General features: G+C 47.5%; 1 pseudogene; it reads right to left on the minus strand.

Moving 5' to 3' along the window:
• Nucleotides 1-13,017: 13,017 nt before the first annotated feature.
• Nucleotides 13,018-25,333, minus strand: part of LOC141095506 (nuclease EXOG, mitochondrial-like) — a 20,055-nt pseudogene continuing 7,739 nt past the window's right edge.

Raw genomic sequence — 25,333 nt, forward strand, 5'->3', positions numbered from 1 at the left:
AGGGTCAGGAGGTGCCACCACAGGAACTACTGGTTCAACAAACCTCTTCAACAAGGACTTATGAAACACATTATGAATTTTAAATTTTAAATGTGACAGGAAGAGCCAACCGAAAAGAGACCGGATTAATAATCTCCAAAATCTTGTAAGGTCCAATAAATCTAGCCACCTTCATAGCGATATTTTTTGATGACAACCAAACCATATCACCCACCTTAAACTGGGGACCAACGGTCCTACGCCGGTTGGAAAACCGCTGGGCCTTTTCCTGGGAGAGAGACAACTTATCCACTACTTGGTCCCAGATCTGGTGCATTCTCTCCACCACAGTGTCAACACCTGGGCAGGCAGAAGGCTCCACCTGCCCTGAAGAAAATCGAGGGTGAAAACCAAAGTTACAAAAAAAAGGTGACATCAAAGTGGCAGAACTAGCTCTATTATTTAAAGCAAATTCGGCCAAGGGCAAAAATGAAAGCCAATCATCCTGATCGGCAGAAATAAAACATCTCAAATACGACTCCAAAGTCTGGTTTGTTCTCTCCGTCTGCCCATTGGTCTGAGGGTGAAACGCAGAGGAGAAGGACAACTGAATTCCCAGCTTGGAACAGAAAGTCCTCCAAAATCTAGACACAAACTGAACTCCTCTGTCAGATACAATGTTCTCAGGAATCCCGTGCAAGCGAACCACCTGTTGCAAAAACAAGGGCACCAACTCAGAGGAAGATGGCAACTTAGGGAGTGGTACAAGATGGACCATCTTAGAGAATCTATCACAAATCACCCAAATAACAGTCATTCTCTGAGAGACAGGAATATCAGAGATAAAATCCATTGAAATATGGGTCCATGGCCTCCTGGGCACCGGCAAAGGCATCAACAAGCCACTAGAGCGAGAACAAGGTTTAGACCGGGAGCAAGTCCCACAGGACTGCACAAAATTCCTGACATCATGAGACAAGGCGGGTCACCAAAAAGACCGACTCACCAGATCTCTAGTACCAAAAATACCTGGATAACCAGCCAATGCAGAGCAATGAACTTCAGACATCACTCTCTTCCTCCACTGGTCAGGAACATACAACTTTCCACTGGGACAACGCTCAGGTTTGTCCTCCTGAAACTCTTCCAGAGCACGTCTCAAATCGGGAGAGATGGCAGAAAGAACTACCCCCTCGCCTAAGATGGTAGCAGGCTTAGTCACAACAGGAGAATCAGCAAGGAAACTCCTAGAGAGGGCGTCTGCCTTGACATTCTTAGTGCCCGGAAGAAAAGAGACCACAAAATCAAAACGTGTGAAAAACAAGGCCCACCTAGCCTGTCTAGGATTCAAGCGCTTGGCCGACTCCAGGTAAATCAAATTCTTGTGGTCAGTAAGGACCACGACTTGGTGTTTGGCTCCCTCCAACCAATGTCTCCACTCCTCAAATGCCCATTTCATGGCCAACAGTTCCCGATTCCCCACATCATAGTTACGTTTGGATGGGGAGAACTTTCGGGAAAAGAAAGCACAAGGATTCATTTTAGATGTCACAGGATCTTTTTGGGACAACACCGCTCCTGCACCAATCTCAGAAGCGTCCACCTCCACCTGAAACGGGAGTGAGACATCAGGTTGCCGCAAAACCGGAGCAGAAGTGAATCTTCGCTTCAGCTCCTGAAAGGAAGAAACAGCCTCCGGAGACCAATTCAGCACATCAGCACCCTTCTTAGTCAAATCCGTCAATGGCTTGGCAATACCAGAAAAATTAGCTATAAATTTCCGATAAAAATTAGCAAAACCCAAAAACTTCTGGAGGGCCTTCAAAGAAGTGGGCTGAACCCAATCGTAAATGGCCTGTACCTTGGCCGGGTCCATTTCAATAGTTGACGGAGACAAAATAAATCCCAAAAAGGAAATCCTCTGTACCCCAAAAAGGCATTTCGATCCCTTGACATACAGGGAATTCTCCCTCAGAATCCGGAACACAGTCCGAACATGTTCCACATGAGAGTCCCAATTCTTGGAGAAGATCAAAATATCATCCAGATAGATAATCAAAAATGTATCCACAAAGTCTCGGAATATATCGTTCATGAAGCACTGGAAGACAGAAGGGGCATTAGTGAGCCCAGAAGACATCACCAGGTACTCAAAATGTCCCTCCGGATTATTAAACGCCGTCTTCCATTCATCCCCATGCTTAATGCGAATAAGATTATACGCCCCCCTGAGGTCAAGCTTGGTAAACCAGCAAGCACCTTTAACTCTGGAGAATAGATCCGAAATCAGGGGTAACGGATACTGATATTTAATAGTAATTTTGTTGAGGGCACGATAGTCAATACAAGGCCTTAATGAACCATCCTTTTTAGCCACGAAAAAAAACCCAGCACCTAAGGGTGAAGAGGATGGTCTAATATGACCCTTCTCCAATGCCTCCTTAATATAGGATCGCATAGCCTCGTGCTCGGGTACAGATAAATTGAAAAGCCGACCCTTGGGGAATTTACACCCCGGGTTCAGCTCAATTGCACAGTCATAACTCCTATGAGGAGGCAAAGACGCAGACTCATTCTCACTAAATACATCATAAAAGTCAGCCAAATAGTCAGGAACATCATGCGACTGGGGAGAGGTGGAGAAAACAGGAGCATCACTAAGGGCACACCGACAACCCCAACTCACCACAGACAAAGATTTCCAATCCAGAACTGGATTATGGATTTGCAACCAGGGAAACCCCAGAACAATGGTATCATGCAAATTATGCAACACCAAAAATCTGCAATTTTCTTGATGGTCTGGGGCGACCCGCATTACCACCTGGGTCCAAAACTGAGGTTTATTCTTCGCCAAAGGAGGAGCATCAATACCCCTCAAAAGGATAGGCGTCCGCAGAGGTGTCATAGGAAATCCACAACGTTTAGCAAAATCCAAGTCCATCAGGTTCAGAGCTGCTCCTGAATCCACAAAAGCCTTGGCAGAAAATGTGGACAGGGAGCAGATCAGAGTAATTGCCAGAAGAAACTTAGGTTGAACACCACCCACAGAAAACGTGTGTGCACAACGTTTCTCTCGTTTAGGGCAGACAGAAATAATATGCGAGGCATCTCCACAAAAAAAACCACAGCTTATTACGCCTTCTGAACTCCTGACGTTGCACCCTAGACAAAACTCTATCACATTGCATAGGTTCAGACATTTGTTCAACAGGTGGTAACATCTCTCGTGTAGTTTTGCGTTCACGTAAACGCCGATCCACCTGAATGGCTAATGACATAGAATCGTCAAGACCAGAGGGAATAGGAAATGCCACCATAGTATCTTTTACAGTTTCTGACAAACCCTTCCGAAAGAGGGCTGCCAAGGCACCATCATTCCAGGTAGTAAGGACCGCCCACTTTCGGAATTTTTGACAGTACAACTCTGCAGAATCCCGACCCTGGCTTAATGCCAACAGGGTCTTTTCAGCCTGATCAATAGCATTAGGTTCATCATACAACAACCCCAAGGCTTGAAAAAATGCGTTCACATTATTCAGAATAGGATCATCAGGTTTCAAAGAAAACGCCCAATCCTGGGGATCGCCGCGCAGCAAAGAGATGACAATTTTAACCTGCTGCGCGGGGTTCCCCGACGAGTTAGGCTTCAAGGCAAAAAATAATTTACAATTATTCTTGAAATTCAAGAATTTAGACCGATCCACCAAAAATACATCAGGAGTAGGAATCTTTGGTTCAGCAGCATGTGAATGAGCAAGATAGGCGGAAATTCCCCGCACTACAGCAGCGAGCTGCTCCACACGATCAGACAATTGCTTCATCTCCATTGAGAGAAAAATTCCCCCTACGGCCTCAGAGATATAGAGGAAAAAATATGCACACAAAAAAAAAAAAAAAATTCTGACACTTTTTTTATTTTTTCCTTTTACAATTCTCTCCTGCTATTGAGTACCACCCTAGGATTTGCGGTATGGCTGGTGATTCTGTTATGATGAGTCATCGAAGGAGGAAAAAACAAAATACCAGCTAAGTCCAGAAAAACCAGAGAGGTTGGCAGCTATCGGATTGCAGACCCCTGAACCTATCCACAACAACTAGCAGTAGCCGTGGGGGGTTCCTACGGTGCCCAAGACCCCTCGATCACAGCCGGAGAACTATATAGCCTAAAGACAGAAAGGGGAAAAACTAAACTGCCCCAGAGCAGACCCCAAAGCAATAGGCAGCCCCCAACATATAATGACGGTGAAGCAAGATGAAAACACTAACACAGATAGAAAGATAGGTTGAGCAAATGATGGGGCCCAAGCTAACTACATAGGACAGGATAGGAAAGCTGCTGTCTGCCATCCGCAAAAACCCTATCAAAATGAGCCAACCGACTGATAAGAAAAACAGGCCCTGAAGTCGCTAGGCTTCAAAAGACTATATCAGCACTCAGGTATATTCTGAAGACAGAGCAAAATATCAACAGATCAGAGACAAAAATGGAGTTCAGCTCACCCCCGGCCGGGGATGGCAGAACTCCCAAAAAACAAGGCAAAACAAAAACAAAACTGAAGAGTACAAAGAAGAGCAGAAAAACTTAGCTTTGAGATGCAGGAATCAGACTGGTCTCCAAGCAGGAAAATCACCAGCCAGGAAGAAGGGCGTCGGCAGCCTTATATCCAGTCCTCAATTCCAGCCACCCAGTCATCATCTAGCTGCCCAGGTGTTTGGTAATCAGCCTCGCTACCTTCCTGGGAAAAATGAACTCACGACAGTGAACCATTCCCTATCACTACAAACCCTCTCATCTCTTGGTTTCACAGACTTGGCCCTATCTTAGATCACATCATACCTAACCAACCGAACATTCAGCGTCTCCCACTCGTACACCACCTCCTCACCTCGCCCCCTGAGTCCAGCAAGGTTCAGTCCTAGGGCCCCTGCTCTTCTCCATTTACACCTTCGGCCTTGGACAGCTCATAGAATTTCACGGCTTTCAGTATCACCTCTATGCTGGTGACACACATCTAGATCTCTGGACCAGATATCACCTCCCTACTAACCAGAATCCCTCAGTGTCTGTCCGCTATTTCATCCTCCTTCTCCTCTAGATTTCTAAAACTTAATATGGACAAAAGAGAATTCATCATCTTTCCCCGATCTCATGCAACCCCCCCACGGACCTATCCATTAAACGGCTGCACACTCTCCCCAGTCCCACATGCTCGCTGCCTTGGGGTTATCCTTGACACTAATCACTCTTTCAAGCCACATATCCAAGCCCTTTCCACTTCCTCCTGACCTCAACTCATAAATATTTCATGGATCCGTACATTCCTCAACGAAGAATCTGCAAAAACCCTAGTGCATGCCCTCATCATCTCCCGCCTTGACTACTGCAACCTCCTGCTCTGTGGCCTCCCCTCTAACACTCTCGCACCCCTCCAATCTATTCTAAACTCTGCTGCCTGACTAATCCACCAGTCCACCCGCTATTCCCTGGTCCTCTCTCCCCCAGTACTAGTCGTGACTTGTATTGTTTAAGATTACTGTACTTGTATTTATTATGCATACCCCTCCTCACATGTAAAGCGCCATGGAATAAATGGCGATTTAATAATAAATAATTATTATATTATAATAATCAATCAGGAAGTTTGGATTGCCATCTAGAGGTGGTAAAGCTTACCTGCACCAAGGAAAGGAACTTTTTTTTTCTTTTACAAATTTTATAAAAAAGAGACATGTAACAATACATAAGTCTGTATTGCATGTTTGACCATCACACTGGAGAGTGTATGGATCAATATAGTCATTTTTTAATGAAAACCAATAGTAAAGAATGTTAATAATAATCATGTCGGTTTTCAAATCGATCAGCTGCGATCAGGTTCGGCAGGATATAAACTTTGAACAGAGCTGGAAATCACAGCTCTGCTTAATGTGTAATGGCCGATGCCACGTACTGCAGATCAGATTTATGACAATAAGGATAGGTCATTGATATTACATGCCTGGACAGCCCCTCTGCATTGGATCTATCACTGCTACCTTCTTGGATAGTTAGCTGTATAGCCTAACTACTGCAACTGTAATGAAGCCTTTCCTTTACTGATGTCTGAATTATTTTCCTCCACTTATAATGAATGTCCCCTGTTCCATTGTTTTAAATAATTATAGAAGGAAAGGGAAAATGAAGGGAGGTCAGCTCACCAGTCTCGGTTGCGATCCATAATCCTCCTGCGCACGGAGTCACCTTGATCAGGGGTGTTGACTGAAGCAAAACGCGTTGGTTGGAGACCACCAGAGACCCCATCTGCCTGTATGTCCTTATCCATACTTTTTTCTGTTCTATTTTAAGAATTTACAATAAATGATGTATTTTTAACTGAAGTCCAGCGCTGGAGATTCCATCCATTGTTTTAAATACATCTGTATAGACGTGTGTACTATCAAGAAAGACCACCGAGGAAAGGGATCACCCCTCTAAGGGTAAGTTCACACTAGGCATTTTTGCAGCTTTTTTTAATGCAAATTTTCAGTTCCGTTTTACACTATCAGCAAATTCTATGAGATTTCAGAAATCTCATGCACACACATTGTTTTTTTCTGTCATCAGGATTTTGCGTGTTGCATGGTTTTTTGCACAATGGAGCAAGTCACTTTCAGCGTTTTTCACCCATTGAAATGAATGTATCAGATTTTGCTGATTTTTTTGTGCCAAAACCTGATTCTATAGCACAGAACTTTTTTTTCAACACTAAACTTTATCAGCATGCATAAGAAACAAGTCTAGCATGCCAGAAACACAGCAAAAATGAGGGAGATCAGGTTTTGCTGCAGGAATTGGAAAACTTGCAAAGTCAGCAGTCTATCAAATACTTAATTTTCCCCACTGTGTATACTGGCCCAAAGTACGCTCTGGTTGGCCTCCATTACATGAAGAGGGTCCTATGGATAAGTCATAAGAATGTAGGCAGACATATTTTCAGGTATGTGCCAACTATAAGAATAATTTATATTGAACTCTGTGATATTTTAGGAAGAACTCCCGGTGTGGACCCGCTGGACCGTGGCAACGAACCTCCCGCGGGCGAGATGACCAGGTGGACCACCCCCTATACAGGGAGTGTTAGGGGCAGTCCCACGGGTAGCTATCACCACGGCAGCTGGTACCCTGCGAAGGACACAGGAGTCACGACTGGAGGTCGGAGAGGCTGGCGGGGGATCTCCCCAGGACAGGAGCACAGATGGCGGTCAGGACTGGAATGACGACAAAGCGGCAGGGACCAGACACGGACTGGAGGACACAGGGACCGGACACGGACTGGAAGACAGCACAGGGCGGAGTGGAGCCCCGGAGTACCAGGACCTAGAAGAGAGAACAGCGGAGAGCACAGGTAAGATATAGGCAGGAGAGCGGGAGCTGCAGGAAGAGGAACGAACGGAGGGACGAGGGGCCAGAATCACTAGCTAGGCACAAGTGATCATCAGGCACCGCCAGGAGGAAGAGGCGGCCTGATATAGGGAGTGTCCCTGGAACTTCCGGGTCATTACCTCCTCCCAGAGCAGAGAGGAGGGTGCACGCCTGCAGGGGGAATGGAGCGCGTGAACGCTCCTGAGCACAGTGTGGGCGCGCGTCCGAGGAGCAGGAAGCCAGGCAGGGGCGCGCGCCCGACAGAGAGCAGGGGACTGAGCGGGAGCGCGTGCTGGGTGAGTGTGCCGGGGAGCTGAGAGCTGCGGTGAGGACCGAGGCGGGCGCGGCAGCAGTGTGGGAGCCGGGAATGAGTGGGACGGCTGGAGCGGCGGTGAGGGAGCTGGCGAGGACCGCGGCAGCAGCCGCAGCAGGGGCGTGACAGTAGCCCCCTCCCTACGCGCCCCCATCCGCAGACTGGAAAGAAACTTAGTCAACATTCTGGGAGCCTGGATATTCTCCCGAGGCTCCCAGGATCTCTCCTCGGGACCAAAACCCTTCCAATCAACTAGAAAAAAGGTTCTCCCTCTTTGCTTCTTCATGGCTAAAATGTCTTTAACCTCAAACACATCGTCAGCGGAGACAGGTAAAGGAGAATGGGTAGCAGAGGCATGGAACTGATTGAGGATGACAGGTTTTAGAAGGGATACGTGAAAGGAATTAGGGATGCAGAGCGAGGCGGGAAGTCGCAGTTTGTAGGAGACATCGTTGATACGAGCCAAGACCTCAAAGGGTCCAATGTACCGAGGTCCCAGTTTGCGCGAAGGGATCTTTAGGCGAATGTACTTGGAGGATAACCAAACCTTATCACCCGGATGATATAGTGGGGAGTCCAAGCGCCTTTTGTCTGTGTGTCTTTTCACCCTGTCACGAGCTAACTCGAGAGTGGTCTTGGTCTCCTGCCAGATCCTGGAGAAATCCCCAGACAGAAGATCTGCCGCCGGTACACCCGAGATAGGAGGAACCGGTAAAGGTACAACCAGATGTTGCCCGTAGACGACAAAAAAAGGTGACTTGGCAGAAGATTTGCTGACGTGATTGTTATAAGCGAATTCAGCCCACGGGAGTAAGTCGGACGAGTCATTCTGGTGGGCATTAGAAAAATGCCGGAGATAGTTCACCAAATTCTGGTTAGTCCGCTCTGCTTGACCGTTGGACTGTGGGTGGTACGATTAGGAGAAGTCGAGCGTGATGTCCAGAGATCGGCATAGGGCGCTCCAAAATCGAGAGGTGAATTGGACTCCTCTGTCCGAAACAATATGCTGGGGCAGTCCATGGAGACGGAAGATGTGATGGATGAAAACTCTCGCCAAGTCAGGCGCTGAGGGTAATCCAGGGAGAGAGATGAAGTGGGACATCTTGTAGAATCTGTCTACCACCACAAGGATGACGGTGCAGCCTGCAGACTTGGGTAGATCGGTAATAAAATCCATAGCAACATGTTGCCATGGAGTCGAAGGAACGGGAAGCGGATGTAGAAGACCGGAGGGCAGCTGCCTAGGAACCTTGTTTTTGGCACAGGACGGACAGGAGGCGACAAAACTCCGTACATCTTGGAGAAGAGTAGACCACCAGTAGTAGCGGGACACAAGGACAAGCGTCTTCTTAAGGCCGACATGACCTGCAAGTTTGGAGGCATGCCCCCAGCGTAAGACCCGTTTCCGGTCCTTCTCGGGCACAAAAGTCTTACCAGGAGGTGGCGAAACTAACGCGACAGGTGCCACCGTGATGAGCCTGGAAGGATCCAAGATGTGCGTGGGTTCTTCCTCAACATTTGCAGACAGGAAAGACCTGGACAAAGCGTCAGCCTTGAGGTTCTTGTTACCGGGACGGAAGTGCAGGTCAAAATTGAATCGGCCGAAGAACAGGGACCACCTGGCCTGCCGTGGGTTGAGTCTCTGTGCCGATCGAAGGTAAGCTAGGTTCTTATGGTCCGTGTAGATTGTAAACAGATGTACAGCTCCCTCTAATAGGTACCTCCATTCCTCCAGGGCTAACTTGATGGCAAGCAGTTCCCTGTCTCCAATGGAATAGTTCCGTTCCGAAGTGGAGAATGTCTTGGAAAAGAAACCACACGAAACAAGCCGACCGGAGGGGGATTTCTGAGAAAGCACTGCTCCGGCCCCAGTAGCCGAAGCATCAACCTCGAGGACAAAGGGTTTGTTAGCCTCTGGGCGATGGAGCACGGGTGCCGTGGCGAAGGCTTGTTTCAGAGACAAAAAGGCGTTCTCGGCCTCGGATGGCCAAACATGAGGATTAGCTCCCTTGCGGATCAAGGAGGAGATGGGACCAGTCAAGGAGGAAAAATGAGGGATGAACTGCCGGTAATAATTTGCGAAGCCAAGAAACCGCTGAATTGCCTTAATGCCATGGGGACGCGGCCAGTTGAGCACGGCTGACACTTTCTCTGGATCCATGCGTAAGCCTGAGTCGGAGATGATGTAGACTAAGAATGGAAGAGAGGACTGTTCAAAGGCGCACTTCTCCAGCTTAGCATACAGGCGGTTCTCCCTGAGGCGCAACAGTACTTGACGGACATTTCTCCTGTGGGCGGACAGGTCAGGAGAGAAGACGAGGATATCGTCCAGATACACAACCACACAGGAGTACAGAAGGTCTCGAAAAATGTCATTTACAAATTCCTGGAATACTGCGGGAGCGTTGCACAAACCGAAGGGCATGACCAGATATTCGTAGTGCCCATCCCTGGTGTTGAAAGCGGTCTTCCATTCATCTCCGGAGGGAATACGGATGAGATTGTAGGCTCCACGGAGATCTAGCTTGGTAAAGATTCGCGCCCCTCGCAGCCGATCGAATAACTCGGGAATGAGAGGAAGTGGGTACTTGTTCTTGATTGTGATCTCATTAAGACCCCGATAGTCAACACAAGGACGAAGAGATTCATCTTTCTTCTTGACAAAGAAGAAACCTACTCCAGCGGGTGAAGACGACTTCCGGATAAAGCCTCTGGCCAAATTTTCCTGAACGTATTCGGTCATGGCTTGGGACTCAAGGGGATTCAGAGGATAAATTCGCCCCTGGGGTGGAGTAGAACCTGGAACAAGATCGATCGGGCAGTCATATGGCCGGTGCGGGGGAAGACTCTCTGCCTCCTTCTTGTTGAAGACTTCGGCGAAGGCCCAATAGGCTGAGGGCAGACCGGATGGTCCCGAGGCTGATGGTGAAGTCTTGGGAGGCTGCACAGGAAGGAGGCACTTAGTATGGCAGGACTGACCCCAACGAAGAATGTCCCCAGATCGCCAATCCAGAACAGGTTCATGTGTCCTTAACCAAGGAAGACCTAAAAGCAAGGTATGGGATAATGAAGGCAGTACGAAGAAGGCTATCTTCTCTCGGTGCAAGGCTCCAATTTGTAACTCCACCTCTTCGGTGACCAAGGTAACGGTCTCGCGCAGGGGAGCACCATCGACAGAAGCTAACTGCTGGGGAAACTACAAGGACCTGACAGGTATCCGCAATCTTTCTACCGCCTCGAGTTGGATGAAGTTCCCTGCTGCCCCTGAATCAATATAGGCCACCTCAGAAAAACGTTTGGAACCCAGGATCAACAAAACAGAGAGGGTCAAGGGTAGAGAGGTGTCACTGACACCTAGGGAGGCCTCTCTTACCTGTCCTAGGCGGAGGCGTTTCCCGGCCTTACCGGACAAGAACGCAGGAGATGGGCGGCGCTGCCACAATAGAGGCAAAGGCCGTGCGTGAGTCTCTCCTGGCGACGCTGTTCCGCTGGTTTGAGTCGGTCCACCTGCATGGGCTCCGGTGCAGAAGCCGCGGCGGAAAATCGCGGGCGAGAAGGGCTGCGTGTAGAGGGAACTGAACGAGGAGGTCTTCTCTCCCTGGCGGCTTCGCGGGAGCGCTCCTGGAAACGAAGGTCGATACGAGTTGCCATGGAAATGAGGTCATCCAAAGACGTAGGTGTGTCTCTCCCAGCCAACTCGTCTTTAATTCGAGCAGACAGGCCGCGCCAAAAAGCCCCTACCAGCACCTCGTTGTTCCATCCTAGCTCGGAGGACAACGTACGGAACTGGATAGCGTACTGCCCCACAGAGAGAGCACCTTGGCGGAGATTGAATAAGGACTCGGTGGTTGAGACCAGGCAACCGGGCTCGTCGAAGTCTTTACGGAAAGTCTCCAGGAAGGTTGCAAGCTGAGAGACTGAAGGATCGTCTTGCTCCCACAAAGGATTTACCCTGGCCAGTGCCTCACCCTCTAAGTGGGATACCACAAAGGCTACTTTGGCTCGGTCGGTGGGATATTGCAGGGGCGACAATTCAAAATGGAGCTGGCATTGATTAAGGAACCCCCGACACAGCTTGGGATCTCGGCTGTAGCCCGGGGGTTTGGCCAAACGAGGTAACGGATGCGGTACCGCCGCCTGAACTGGAGCAGCAGCAGCGGTCTGGAGAGCTAGCAGGCGGTTATCCACCGAGGCCATGTAATTCAAAATGAGGGCCTGGGTGTCGTGTTGCTGGGCGAGCTCCTGCTGGAGACCGGTGATCAGAGAGGCACTCCCCGGATCAGAAGCCTGTAACGACGAGAGACGGGACTCCATGGATTTAAGGAATGACATTATCCTCGCCTGATTTTCCCAGAGGAACAAAAGTTCCTTTTGGGTTGGGGTCGGGGTACCAGCGGGATCCATGGCCTGATGATTCTGTGATATTTTAGGAAGAACTCCCAGAGTGGACCCGCTGGACCGTGGCAACGAACCTCCCACGGGCGAGCTGACCAGGTGGACCACCCCCTATACAGGGAGTGTTAGGGGCAGGCCCGCGGGTAACTACGGCACCACGGCAGCTGGTACCCTGGGAAGGACACAGGAGTCACGACTGGAGGTCGGAGAGGCTGGTGGGGGATCTCCCCAGGACAGGAGCACAGATGGCGGTCAGGACTGGAATGACGGCAAAGCGGCAGGGACCGCACACAGACTGGAAGACAGCACAGGGTGGAGTGGAGCCCCGGAGTACCAGGACCTAGAAGAGAGAACAGCGGAGAGCACGGGTAAGATATAGGCAGGAGAGCGGGAGCTGTAGGCAGAGAAACGAATGGAGGGACGAGGGGCCAGAACCACTAGCTAGGCACAAGTGATCATCAGGCACCGCCAGGAGGAAGAGGCGGCCTGATATAGGGAGTGTGCCTGGAACTTCCGGGTCATGACCTCCTGCCAGAGCAGAGAGAAGAGGAGGGCGCGCACCTGCAGGGGGAATGGAGCACGTGAACGCTCCTGAGCACAGTGTGGGCGCACGTCCGAGGAGCAGGAAGCCAGGCAGGGGAGCGCGCCCGACAGAGAGCAGGGGACTGAGCGGGAGCGCGTGCTGGGTGAGTGCGCCGTGGAGCTGAGAGCTGCGGTGAGGACCGAGGCGGGCGCGGCAGCGGTGTGGGAGCCGGGAGTAAGTGGGACGGCTGGAGCGGCGGTGAGGGAGCCGGCGGGGACTGCGGCAGCAGCAGGGGAGTGACAAACACCATGTAAATCTAACATCAAAGGGAATCTGTCATCAATCTGTCACCAGGTTTTTGCTACCTCATCTGACAGCAGCACAAAAGTAGGAAAAGACAGATTCCAGCGATGTGTCACTTAGTTTACTGTGGGAGATGTGACACAGAGTTCTTAGATACAGCATATACAATAGAAGAGCTGAAAAGCTGCCACGGGCCACACCACAGCTATGTACATTATCTATAGACAGTGAGCTGCTTATCACAGGAGGGGCGGAGTCGAACTTGGTGTCACCTGCTGCTGCAGTCTGAGCAGTGATAAAGTCCTCGTGATAAAACCTTCATTATAAGTAAACAACAGCACACAGCCTCATAAGGGACACATCGATGAGTTACCCATTTTAACCCTACCTCATACTTTCTTCAGATTACATAGCGAAAGCCTGCTAATGGATTTCTTTAAATATATACATGTATTTCCATCCTTTGACAAGTAAAAGAAAACATCTGATAATCCCTGATGAGTTGGTAATAATGGCCTGGTATCAATAGTCATAGCCGCACAAAGTGAACACTCAGCGGGCAGCAAGATTTCTCTCCCTTCAAGAGTCCGGAAGGGAATGATCAAAGCCTTCTTGGTCCGGCTCACGGACCGACCCACTGAATAATGACAAATGTAACGTTTTTTTCTATGCTTTATTCCCCCCATATTTTTTTTTAAGTACTTTACAAAAGTCCTCATTTAAAGGGATTTTTCCTTGTTAAAGGTCACCTTTACAGATTCCTGAGCAAAGAAAAATAGAACTTGGTTCCATGTGATTATGGGCCCTGTAACATGCAGCTATGACTTGTTACCCTTGTCTTCCGTCTCGTACAGTAACAGTCTCACAAGACTCCAGTTCATTCTTCTTCTGTTCATAAAGTTCTAACAGATACCAGTCCGGCTTTATGTTGGCCTCACGCAATTCTAGCATGATCTTCTCCACTTTCTGGAGGCTTCTTGCATTCTTCATGCTCCGTCCTGCAATGTATAGTTTGAACTCTTCTAGTTTAATAAGCTTACAGGTGTCCTCCTCACAAATGTTCTTCACTTCTTTTGATTTGTCCACTTGAGGGAAGAAAACAAGACCAGATGACTTCTCAAGTGTCTCAAGAGGGACCTGAAATTCTGGCAACTGATGCTGAAAGCTGATGGGGACGTTGGGAACAATAAAAGCTCCTTCAGCTAGAGTCTCCTCAGAGGGCTTCCTCCTGGCGAGGATCACCTTGTACAGATGTGTGGGCATGGCTACATCATCACTGCCAATAACCTGAAATAAAAAATGAGCAAGAACATCTTCATTACACCAAAAACATCACAGTGCACCACCACAAATTGCAGTAGGCCTCTGTGCACCTACATGGAGACTTCCACATCGCCCCTCAAACACCCCACCCATCTTCACTATTAAAGTTTAAACTTTAAGGACTTGTAAGATTTGGAAAACGAATATTAAAATGCCATCAAATAGCAAAAGAAGCTGCGGTGGGCATCTCTATACCTGGGGAGCCAACTGGCCCCCAATAATATAAACTTTCAGCCCACTTATTTCACTGTTATCTGACAATTGGGTCCCGGGAAGCGGGGACTGCATTAATGGATAAATAGAAAATCAGCAAATACCTTTATTACAAATTAGATTGTTTAAAAGTGCCACCAACAAGGTGCATTCATTCTCACTAACCTGTCCGTCCAACGCCTAATGTCAGGTCTGTGGCAACAGAAAGGGAACCTGTCACCAGAAGTGTCATAACAGCTAAAACTATGACTTTACTTAGCGTCTGTGCTGCATTCCATAAATGCTTATATACCCCCTGTATACTCCAAAAAAACCTTTAAAGTTCTCCCGCGTTGTATGGAAATCGGGTCGGTCCTGTCCGATGGCCATGGTTTAGGGCCTCTTGATCCCTCCCTCCCGGCTGCTGCTCGCCGCCCTCTTCCCCGGCTGCTGCTCGCCGCCCTCTTCCCCGGCTGCTGCTCACCGCCCTCTTCCCCGGCTGCTGCTCACCGCCCTCTTCCCCGGCTGCTGCTCACCGCCCTCTTCCCCGGCTGCTGCTCACCGCCCTCTTCCCCATCTGCTGCTCGCCTCCCTCTTTCCCGGCTGCTGCTCGCCGCCCTCTTCCCCATCTGCTGCTCGCCGCCCTCTTTCCCGGCTGCTGCTCGCCGCCCTCTTCCCCGGCTGCTGCTCGCCTTCCTCCTCCCCGGCTGCTGCTCGCCGCCCTCATCCCCGGCTGCTGCTCGCCGCCCTCATCCCCGGCTGCTGCTCGCCGCCCTCATCCCCGGCTGCTGCTCGCCGCCCTCATCCCCGGCTGCTGCTCGCCGCCCTCCGTCCCGGCGGCTGCTCGCCGTCCTCCGCCCCGGCGGCTGCTCGCCGCCCTCCGCCCCGGCGGCTGCTCACTACCCTCTTCCTCGGCTGCTTCTCACCACCCTCCTCCTTCAACTGACATGGATGATGCCTCACATCAAGATTTCGCCAGGCAATGTGGATGCATCAAGGAGTCACCTACGTCAATTAAAGGAGAGCAGCGAGCAGGAGCCAGGGGGAGGGATGGGGAGACCTGAAACCACGGTTCCAACCTCTATAGTGCCCACAGAATGATAATGAAATGGGGCAGCCCACTAGAAAAAAATTTGATGCAAAGTTACAAAGCACCAGAATTTTATAGTGCTCACAGAATTATAATAATGACATTGAGCAGCCTACTGAAAAAAAAAGTGGAAGCCAAGTTACAGAGTATCAAAATTGTGTATTCTAATAAAGGAAGCTCCAGACTCTATAGTGCTGACAGACTGATAATGAACTGGAGTATCCCACTGGAAAAAAAAGAAGCCAAGTAAGAGTGTCAGAAGGGTGTACTCTAGTAAGGGAAAAAAGGAAGTTCCAGACTCTATAGTGCTGGCAAAATAATAATGACCTGAAACTGACCATTGAAAACAGAGTGGTAACCAAAATACAAAGCATTCGCTTTGGAACAGTTCCAGCTAGACTGGTACAGTTAGGTCCATATATATTTGGACAGAGACAAAATTTTTTTTAATTTTGGTTCTAGACATTACCACAATGAATTTTAAACAAAACAATTCAGATGCAGTTGAAGTTCAGACTTTCAGCTTTCATTTGAGGGTATCCATATTAAATTGGATGAAGGGTTTAGGAGTTTCAGCTCCTTAACATGTGCCACCCTGTTTTTAAAGGGACCAAAAATAATTGGACAATTGACTCCAAGGCTATTTCATGGACAGGTGTGGGCAATCCCTTCGTTATATCATACTCAATTAAGCAGATAAAAGGCCTGGAGTTGATTTGAGGTGTGGTGCTTGCATTTGGAAGGTTTTGCTGTGAAGGAAACATGCAGTCAAAGGAGCTCTCCATGCAGGTGAAACACGCCATCCTTAAGCTGCAAAAACAGAAAAGAAAACATCTGAGAAATTGCTACAACATTAGGAGTGGCAAAATCTACAGTTTGGTACATCCTGAGAAAGAAAGAAAGCACTGGTGAACTCATCAATGCAAAAAGACCTGGGTGCCCACGGAAGACAACAGTGGTGGATGATCGCAGAATAATCTACATGGTGAAGAGAAACCCCTTCACAACAGCCAACCAAGTGAACAACACTCTCCAGGAGGTAGGCGTATCAATATCCAAATCTACCATAAAGAGAAGACTGCATGAAAGTCAATACAGAGGGTTCACTGCACGTCGCAAGCCACTCATAAGCATCAAGAATCAAAAGGCTAGACTGGACTTTGCTAAAAAAACATCTAAAAAATCCAGCACAGTTCTGGAAGAATATTCTTTGGACAGATGAAACCAAGATCAACCTCTACCAGAATGATGGAAAGAAAAAAGTATGGTGAAGGCGAGGTACAGCTCATGATCCAAAGCATACCACATCATCTGTAAAACATGGCGGGGGCAGTGTGATGGCTTGGGCATGCATGGCTGCCAGTGGCACTGGGTCACTAGTGTTTATTGATGATGTGACACAGAACAGAAGCAGCCGAATGAATTCTGAGGTATTCAGAGCCATACTGTGTGCTCCAGCCAAATGCAGCCAAACTGGTAGGTCGTCGTTTCATACTACAGATGGACAATGACCCAAAACAAAAAAGCCAAAGCAACCTAGAAGTTTATTAAAGCAAAGAAGTGGAATATTCTTGAATGGCCAAGTCAGTCACCTGATCTCAACCCAATTGAGCATGCATTTCACTTGTTAAAGACTAAACTTCAGACAGAAAGGCCCACAAACAAACAGCAACTGAAAACCACCGCAGTGAAGGCCTGACAGAGCATCAAAAAGGAGGAAACACAGCGTCTGGTGATGTCCATGAGTTCAAGACTTCAGGCAGTCATTACCAACAAAGGGTTTTCAACCAAGTACCAGAAATGAACATTTTATTTACAATTATTTAATCTGTCCAATTACTTTTGGTCCCTTTAAAAACAGGGTGGCACATGTTAAGGAGCTGAAACTCCTGAACCCTTCATCCAATTTGAATGTGGATACCCTCAAATGAAAGCTGAAAGTCTGAACTTCAACTGCTTCTGAATTGTTTTGTTTAAAATTTATTGTGGTAATGTCTAGAACCAAAATTAGAAAAATGTTGTCTCTGTCCAAATATATATGGACCTAACTGTATTTGCACTAACAGCAGTGATGAGGGCAGCAGGTCCAAGCATTTACCCTGGTTTTGGATATTATACCAAGTAAGCCCCCCCAGATTACGATTACGGCTGATTGCTGGCACAAAACACACATAGGTGCAAAAACGACAAAGAATATTTGCCCAGAATCACCCATGATGCCAATGATCATGCCATGGAGGTGTTGCAAACCTGCCATTCGCTGCCCCACGAAGCCTTTTATTGCATATTATGCCCATAGCTCCTCATTTAAATTCTGAATTTATAATTTATCAAATTAGAATCTCACCCTGGTTACTGAGCAAACAGGTAGCTCTTAATGAGAATGTGCGGTGTCTTTCACCCTGAACTAAGAAATTTAGTGGATCGGAGGCTGCCGATAAGAGGAACTTCATTTCACGACTGAACGCTTCTCAACACAATCAGGCAGGAGCAGAAAGCAAAGATCGCCAGACTGAAGGAGGCTCATTGTTTTCTAGAACACGGCGGCCGACCGGTCATCTCTGAAGTCACTACATGAACATGTGGTGGTAAACAGCGGCTCACCTGATAAGTGACACTTTTCTTGCCGTCCTCATTCTGCACGGGTAACAGCAGGGGGCGCTCACAATCCAGACATCATCGAATCGCTGTGTCAGGTCTCGACAATACATTTCAAACCTGGATAAAGATTTCAAGCAATGAGAAAAATGAGCCGCCATTACTCCATTGTAGGACTGATCTCATTACACTACACATGCAATGGCCTGGCTGATGACTGTCCCCGGAGAACATGTCCACCTCAAGCCGCCTTCGGTTATGTCATTCTTTGCAGATATTTCTACATATCTGTATCTGAAGCTCCAGATACTGTTCTCCTAGACCTGTGAATAGGAAATTTACCTAGTTACATAGTAATCCAGAAGCAGAGGGGTGTCACCATACAAATAGATGCCATCCAGGACAGAGTATGAAATCACCGTGAATAATGACATTGATGAGATGGGGTATTCCCATCCCATAAAGTGATGGCATGTTACTTTATGATCGGTGGAGGTCTGACCTATGGGCCCCTCACCGATCCTGAAAATGTTGTACTCTCTACAGAGTGACGCCAGAGGGGAACTACAGCTCAGCGGTATACCACCACCTTCCTCAGCGCCTGTGCTGCATTACAGAAAGTTGTATACTATGTCCTGACTCCCCCTTATATCTCCAAAAAAAACTACTGAAGTGCTCCAGCAAGGTATACAAATTAGGACGGTCCGGTCCCAGGGGTGTCATTACAGCGGGGCCTGTCCCTCCTCTCCCCTGCTAAAAGCCGTCTTCCAGCTTTGATTGATGTGGATGACGTGTCCTGTGTCATCCACATAGCTGAATGAAATCTCGCGCCTGAGCAGGGACATTGCCGGATCGCACAAACGCACTTTCCTCTTCTCTACTGCAGGCCGAGCCTAAAACCTAACTGCGCATGCGCCGGTACATGTCTTTCCAGCTCCTGCTTACCAAAACCATTTTGCCAATATTGTTTTCTGGGCAAAATGGTTCCGGTAAGAAGGAGCCAGAAAGGAAGGAAGGCTGTAGAAGGCGCCATGTCTCGTCATATCTTTGTGTTTGTGACATTGAAGGCTCAATGTGGGTTCAAACTGCAGTGGTCCAGGAAAGACCACGATATGTTAAAAGGATTGTCCATTACTGAACAGCCTCTCATTAAGTGCTAAAGGACACCAGATTTAAAAAAAATAAAAAATATATTTCTATATATTTACACACACTTGTCGGATGGAGGTTATTCCAGCAATTTTTAATCGCTGGTATAACCCGAGTCTTTTGATAGAGGACACTGGTGTCACAGGAGCGTTGCAGACTGCCACACCGATCAGCTGCAGCCTTCAGTCAGGTGAAGCCATTTTGTCTGATGCCACGATGAAGGCTGGAGCCAATTGTCATGTCACATAACCTCTGGAAGACAGCTCCAAAAATCACTGAGATGTGGAGTCCGGGTGGTAAGGAGGTGATTTTTGCTATTGACAACCCCTTTAATCTTTGAACATGAGGCAGGACTGCATCTGCATTTCAGATTGTAAAGTAAATCCCTGTTGACCATGGACCTTACGGATTCCAGAAGCCGGCGTTGTTTTTATAGTTTTGGGGGACAATGTTTGACAGGTAAAATGTTTCAGCCATGGCCTCCTGTGGACGTAAAAGGGAACTGATGTAAATAGTCAAAATAGTAAGGGTCTGTGCACACGCTGCAGAGTTGTCGCTTTTTTTCTGCACAGATTTGTCATAAAGTGAATGAGAATCCTGAAGTCTCATGCACTTATTGCTTATTTGTTTTTGTTTTTTTAATTCTTTTATTGAACCAAAGGCAGGGTATACAGTATGCAAACCGACAGCAATGAAAATATCATGTAACACACATTCATATCACAGAGCAACAATGTCAAGCAGCGTGTGTATACCAACTGTGCATTGAATAAAACATACTGTCAATTGCCTTATATTAGACTGTGTATTATTATTCAAATAATAAAGCCTGCCTACTTCTAAAACATTACTACTACAACAAAACAACTATTTGCAGCCTGTGTCTATATATTTAGCTCTTTATCATGCGATATCTCCGTCCTACAACGTGAGGTGAGAAGAGTTCCACCTCTCCCATATCTTCTCAAATTTACCGGGGCACCCTCTGTTTTGGTAAAGCGTACGCTCATATGGGATAATCGAGTTCACCAGTTCTATCCAGGCCCTAAGGGAGGGATCCGAACCCCCCATCCCCCGCAGTGCCAACACCTTCCGTGCCATGAACAATGTCTCCCTTAAGAAAATCCCCGTATAATGTCCCCATGTCTCATCATCCCACACCCCAAACAGACAAACCAATGGCTCAAGGGGAACAGGAATCTGTGCCAGGGAGGTTAATAATGACGTCACCTCTTTCCAGTAGTGTACTATAATCGGACATTGCCAAATCATGTGGATAAAATCTGCAACGGATGCATGGCATCTCAGACACTCCGAAGATTGGAAACGGCCCATCTTAAAAAGTCGAGTCGGAGTCAAATATGATTGGCTTATGATATAAAGTTGTATCATTCTATTGTTAATTGACGGAGACACCTTAATTGGTGACTCCAGAATTTCCTCCCACTCCTCCCCCCCCCCCCGTGTGTCAGGGATGAGCCTTTCCCATTTCCCCCTAACCAAGCATACGGCAGATTCCGTCCCCACCGATAGCATGTGTGTGTACAGAGAGGAGATGAGACCCTGTGGACCCTGTGATTTAAGAATGCCTATCAAGGGTAGAGATGAGATGGCACCATTCATATCAACATATCTCATGTGCGATTGAAGGGCCGATCTTAATTGCAAATATCGGAAGAATTGTGACCTCAGGACATTGCACTTAGCTTGTAATTGTTCAAAAGATAATAGTGTACCGCATTCATATATATCCCCTATCGTAGAGACACTGCACTGAGGCCAGAATTCAGCAGATGGGTGGGCCAGCAGTGTCGGAAAATAACTGTTATTCCATAAGGGCATTCCAGCTATGATGTCACTAAATCCAACCACCCTCTTAATCTGTCTCCAAACTAGTCTTGCCAGACGAAGCATGGGTAGCAGACGTGGGACTTTTACTTTTTCCATCTCCAAGAACCCTAGCGGGCAATCAGAACGTGCGGCATGAAGCAAATGGCTCTCAGAATTAGGAAGATGATTACCAGGCATCCACTTATTTATAGCTCTTGCCTGTCCCGCCAGATAATATAAAAAAAATCCGGTAGCACCACCCCCCCCCTTTTTTGGCCTTTGTACGGTGGTTAGCTTAAGTTTTGGCCTAGTTTTCACCCATATGAAAGATGTAATTTGGGAATTTAAGTTAGTGAAAAAAGACTTAGGCACCACCACAGCACTATGTTGGAGAAAATAGCTGATCTTAGGGAGTAGTATCATTTTAATTAGATTAATGCGTCCAGCTACAGACAGCGGGAGTTTACTCCAAATCGCAAATTTGACTTTAACCATCTCTAATAATGGATATATATTAAGTTGTAGATCAAGTGTGCTAGATTGAGAAATATGAACACCCAAATATTTAAAATGTGGTACAATAGGCAACAAGGAGAGATTCTCGAGTCGCGGCATCGGGGCATGAGAAAGAGGCATCAGAGAAGACTTCTCCCAATTTATATACAGGCTGGAATATCTACTGAATTAATTTATAGTGGCAATCACCCCCGTCAACATCTCCTCCACTCTATCCATAAATATTATCATATCATCGGCATATAGGCCTATGGTATCCACCCGATCTGCTATCTCTATACCCATAATATTAGAAATTCTCATGCGAATTGCCAAAGCCTCTATTGCAAGAGCAAAGAGGGCCGGGGAAAGGGGACACCCCTTACGAGTCCCCATGTGCAAAGAAAAAGACTCGGAAATGGAACCATTTACAATGACACGGGCTTTAGCTTTCATATATAATGTATTAACCCATTTTAAAAATCTATTTCCAAAACCGTATTTCTGCAAGCATGCGTTGAGGAAAGGCCACTCAAGGGAATCAAAGGCCTTGGCCGCATCCAACGATGCCAATGCCCATCTATTGTCCGGCATCAGGGAGCTATATTGAACCACTGATTGAACCCGTCTAATATTAATGGAGGTGCTCTTCCCAGGCATAAAGCCGGTCTGGTCAGGATGTACAAGTTCCAAAATAATTGAATTTAGCCTAGTTGCCAAGATCTTCGTAAAAATTTTGTAATCCACATTTACTAAAGATATGGGGCGATAAGATCCACAGTCCAGAGGGTCCTTCCCTTCCTTCTTAAGCACTATTATATTAGCCTCATAGAAGGACTCCGGCATGACCCCCCCCCCAATCTCCTGGAACACCGACAACAAAAGTGGCGCTAAAATCTCCCGATATTTCCTGTACAGCTCAATAGCAAACCCATCCGGCCCAGGGGCTTTCCTAGAGGCCATATCCCTCATGGCATCTTCTATCTCTTCCAGAGTGAACTCAGCGTCCATAAAGGCCCGCTGAGAGGCACTTAGCGTGGGAAACGTTATATCTGATAGTCTAGACACCCCTGGTTACCAATGAAAATTTTTTGAACTGTACAGTGAGCTATAATAATCATGGAAACATCCCATTATTTCTTCCGTCGAGGACACCACTGTACCATCTGAGCTGCGGATCTGTAATATTGTGTTAGTTGTATTGTGCTGCCGCACCAAATAGGCCAGAAATTTGCTAGACTGGTTCCCTAGCTCAAAGTAGGACTGGCAAGTAAAAAATAATTTACGTTTGGACTTGGAGTCCATATGTTGAGTGTATAATCTTTGGGCAGTTAGCCATTCCACTCTATTACCACTAGTTTGATTAGATATGTAAGCAGCCTCTGAATCCTTCAATCGTTGCTCTATTTCATCATCCTCCCCCGACGTCACCCGTTTGATGCAGGAGATTGTCGAAGATAGGCAGCCCCTCAAGTACGCCTTAAGGGTGTCCCAAAATAAATTAACATTCCAGGGTTCGGGGTGGGAGGACACGAAAACATGTAATTGGTCAATTGTTCTGTCAGGTGACTTGATCAATTTCAGCCAGAAAGGGTTTAATTTCCATGTTATCCTACCACCCGGCGGGCCAAACCTGAGCTTAAGAATGATTGGGCTATGGTCTGAAATCCCTCTACTTCCATGTTCAATACTATCCACCCACATCGCCAGACCACTAGATCCAAAAATGTAATCTATACGAGATAAGGAACGCCTAGTGGAAGAATGGCAAGTATACTCTCTTGTTTCTGGGTGACGTGTCCTCCATAGGTCCAACCATCCACTACCTTCTATAAACTGTGATAATTGGGATGTAGTTACTGCCGGGGTCCCACCCTGTGTCCCGTCATCCAGTCTCAATCTATCGAGGCAATTATTCATAACCAAATTAAAATCCCCCATACAAATAACATCTGCGTCTGGATAGTTTAAAGCAAAACAATGCTTTTTGGAGAATCGCCGTACCAGCTGGAGGGGGATTATAAACACACAGAACAACATATTTCCTAGAATTGATCAGTGCATACACAAATATGAAGCGCCCTTCAGAGTCTCTCCGGGCCTCCCATCTAACGTCTTTGTGTATTAATAATGAGACCCCCCTAAAGTAACTGGTGTGAAATGCGTGTATAGACCATTGAACCCATGGTTTTTGTACACTCCGAGCAGTATCCCTGGTCAAGTGGGTCTCGACCACAGCCACAATATGAGGGTGATAGTGCCTAATTTGTGAAAATACTTTAATCTTTTTCCTGGGGGCTTTGATACCCCTCACATTCCACGTCATGCAGATTAATTCAGATCCCATCTCCACTTATCTGGGTATGTTGCGTATCGGTTCCTAAGTAGAACTCAGAGACATCACACAAATAATAGGATTTCCATTGGCTGCAACCTCTACCTAAGTAACACTGAAAGCTAAAACTAAAGCTTTTGGAAAAAAGACAAAATATAACCCTAGTAACATAGGAGCAAAGTCCCGCTCCTCTATCAAAAAACAAACAAGGGGATACCATCACTGAACACAGTGTCCGGTATTGTAGATCTCTGGGTGTCCGCCAGGAGAGCTCCGATTAAGCCCGCAATCAGAGGATCCAGATGAAAATAGGTACTCTAGGACTCCTTTGCAGGGGACCCTCTATGGGACCGCAGCCACTCGGCAGCCTCCGCCGGATCCATGAAAAACACGGAGGAACCCCCGTGGACAACCCGAAGCCAAGCTGGATAAATCATGGAATATATAATGTTCCTTTCCCTGAGCCGCTTCTTGATGTCGATAAATTGCGCACGCTGCTTCTGGAGTTCCACGGAGAAATCTGGGAAGATTCAAATCACGGCGTCGTTGAACTTGATGGGGCTCTTTTGTCGTGCAAGGAGCAGAATGGTGTCTCTATCCTTACAGTTGAGGAGACGCACCAGGAAGGGTCTAGGCGGGGCCCCCGGAGGTAGAGGTTTGGTGGGAACTCTGTGGGCTCTCTCAACAGCGAACACCGAGGAGAATTCATCTCCCAGAGAAGTCTTAAGCCAGCCTTCTAGGAATTGCTCAGGGTGTTGACCTTCAGAGCGTTCAGGCAGACAGATGACACGGATGTTGTTCCGATGCATTCTGTTTTCTAGGTCATCTGCCTTTTGCCTCCAGGCGTTCATAGATCCCGCTACCTTAGTTAGCTTAGCCTCCATAGGTGTAATGGTGTCTTCCACCTGGGACACTCTTGTCTCCACCTCCGTGATGCGCCCCCTCATGGCCTGCATATCGTGACGGAGTCTCCCCAACCTCAGTGTAGACATCCTCTATTTTCTCCGTCAGGGATGTCCTGGTGAGGGAGATAGCCTGCATCAGCTGTTCAGATGCCTGTTTAAGGGTCATTTCTTCCTGTTCAATCTCCTCTCCACCCTCTGAGGGACGATTTTTACGTTGAGATTGTGAGGTGTTCCGTAAATAGCGTGCGCTCTCAGAGGGGTCAGGTCTGACAAATTCCTTCAATTTTTCTGCTGCCGTCGAACCCCTAGACCGATTCATGTTTAAGAACCACGAAGTATCCCAGTGTAGCTGAAATTATACAGTCCAGAAATCCTCCTGTTGCGCTTATATGTATATAACAGGGGTTACGTTTATTAGTTATAGCCTGGGAGCAGAGTTCATGTAGACAAAAATAGAATGTCACCAAGGCTCCTATGGCAGGGGGGAGGGATACCTAC

This window comes from Dendrobates tinctorius, unplaced genomic scaffold (assembly GCF_039654945.1).
Source record: "Dendrobates tinctorius isolate UK_male_01 unplaced genomic scaffold, ASM3965494v1 ptg000070l, whole genome shotgun sequence".
Taxonomy (NCBI): domain Eukaryota; kingdom Metazoa; phylum Chordata; class Amphibia; order Anura; family Dendrobatidae; genus Dendrobates; species Dendrobates tinctorius.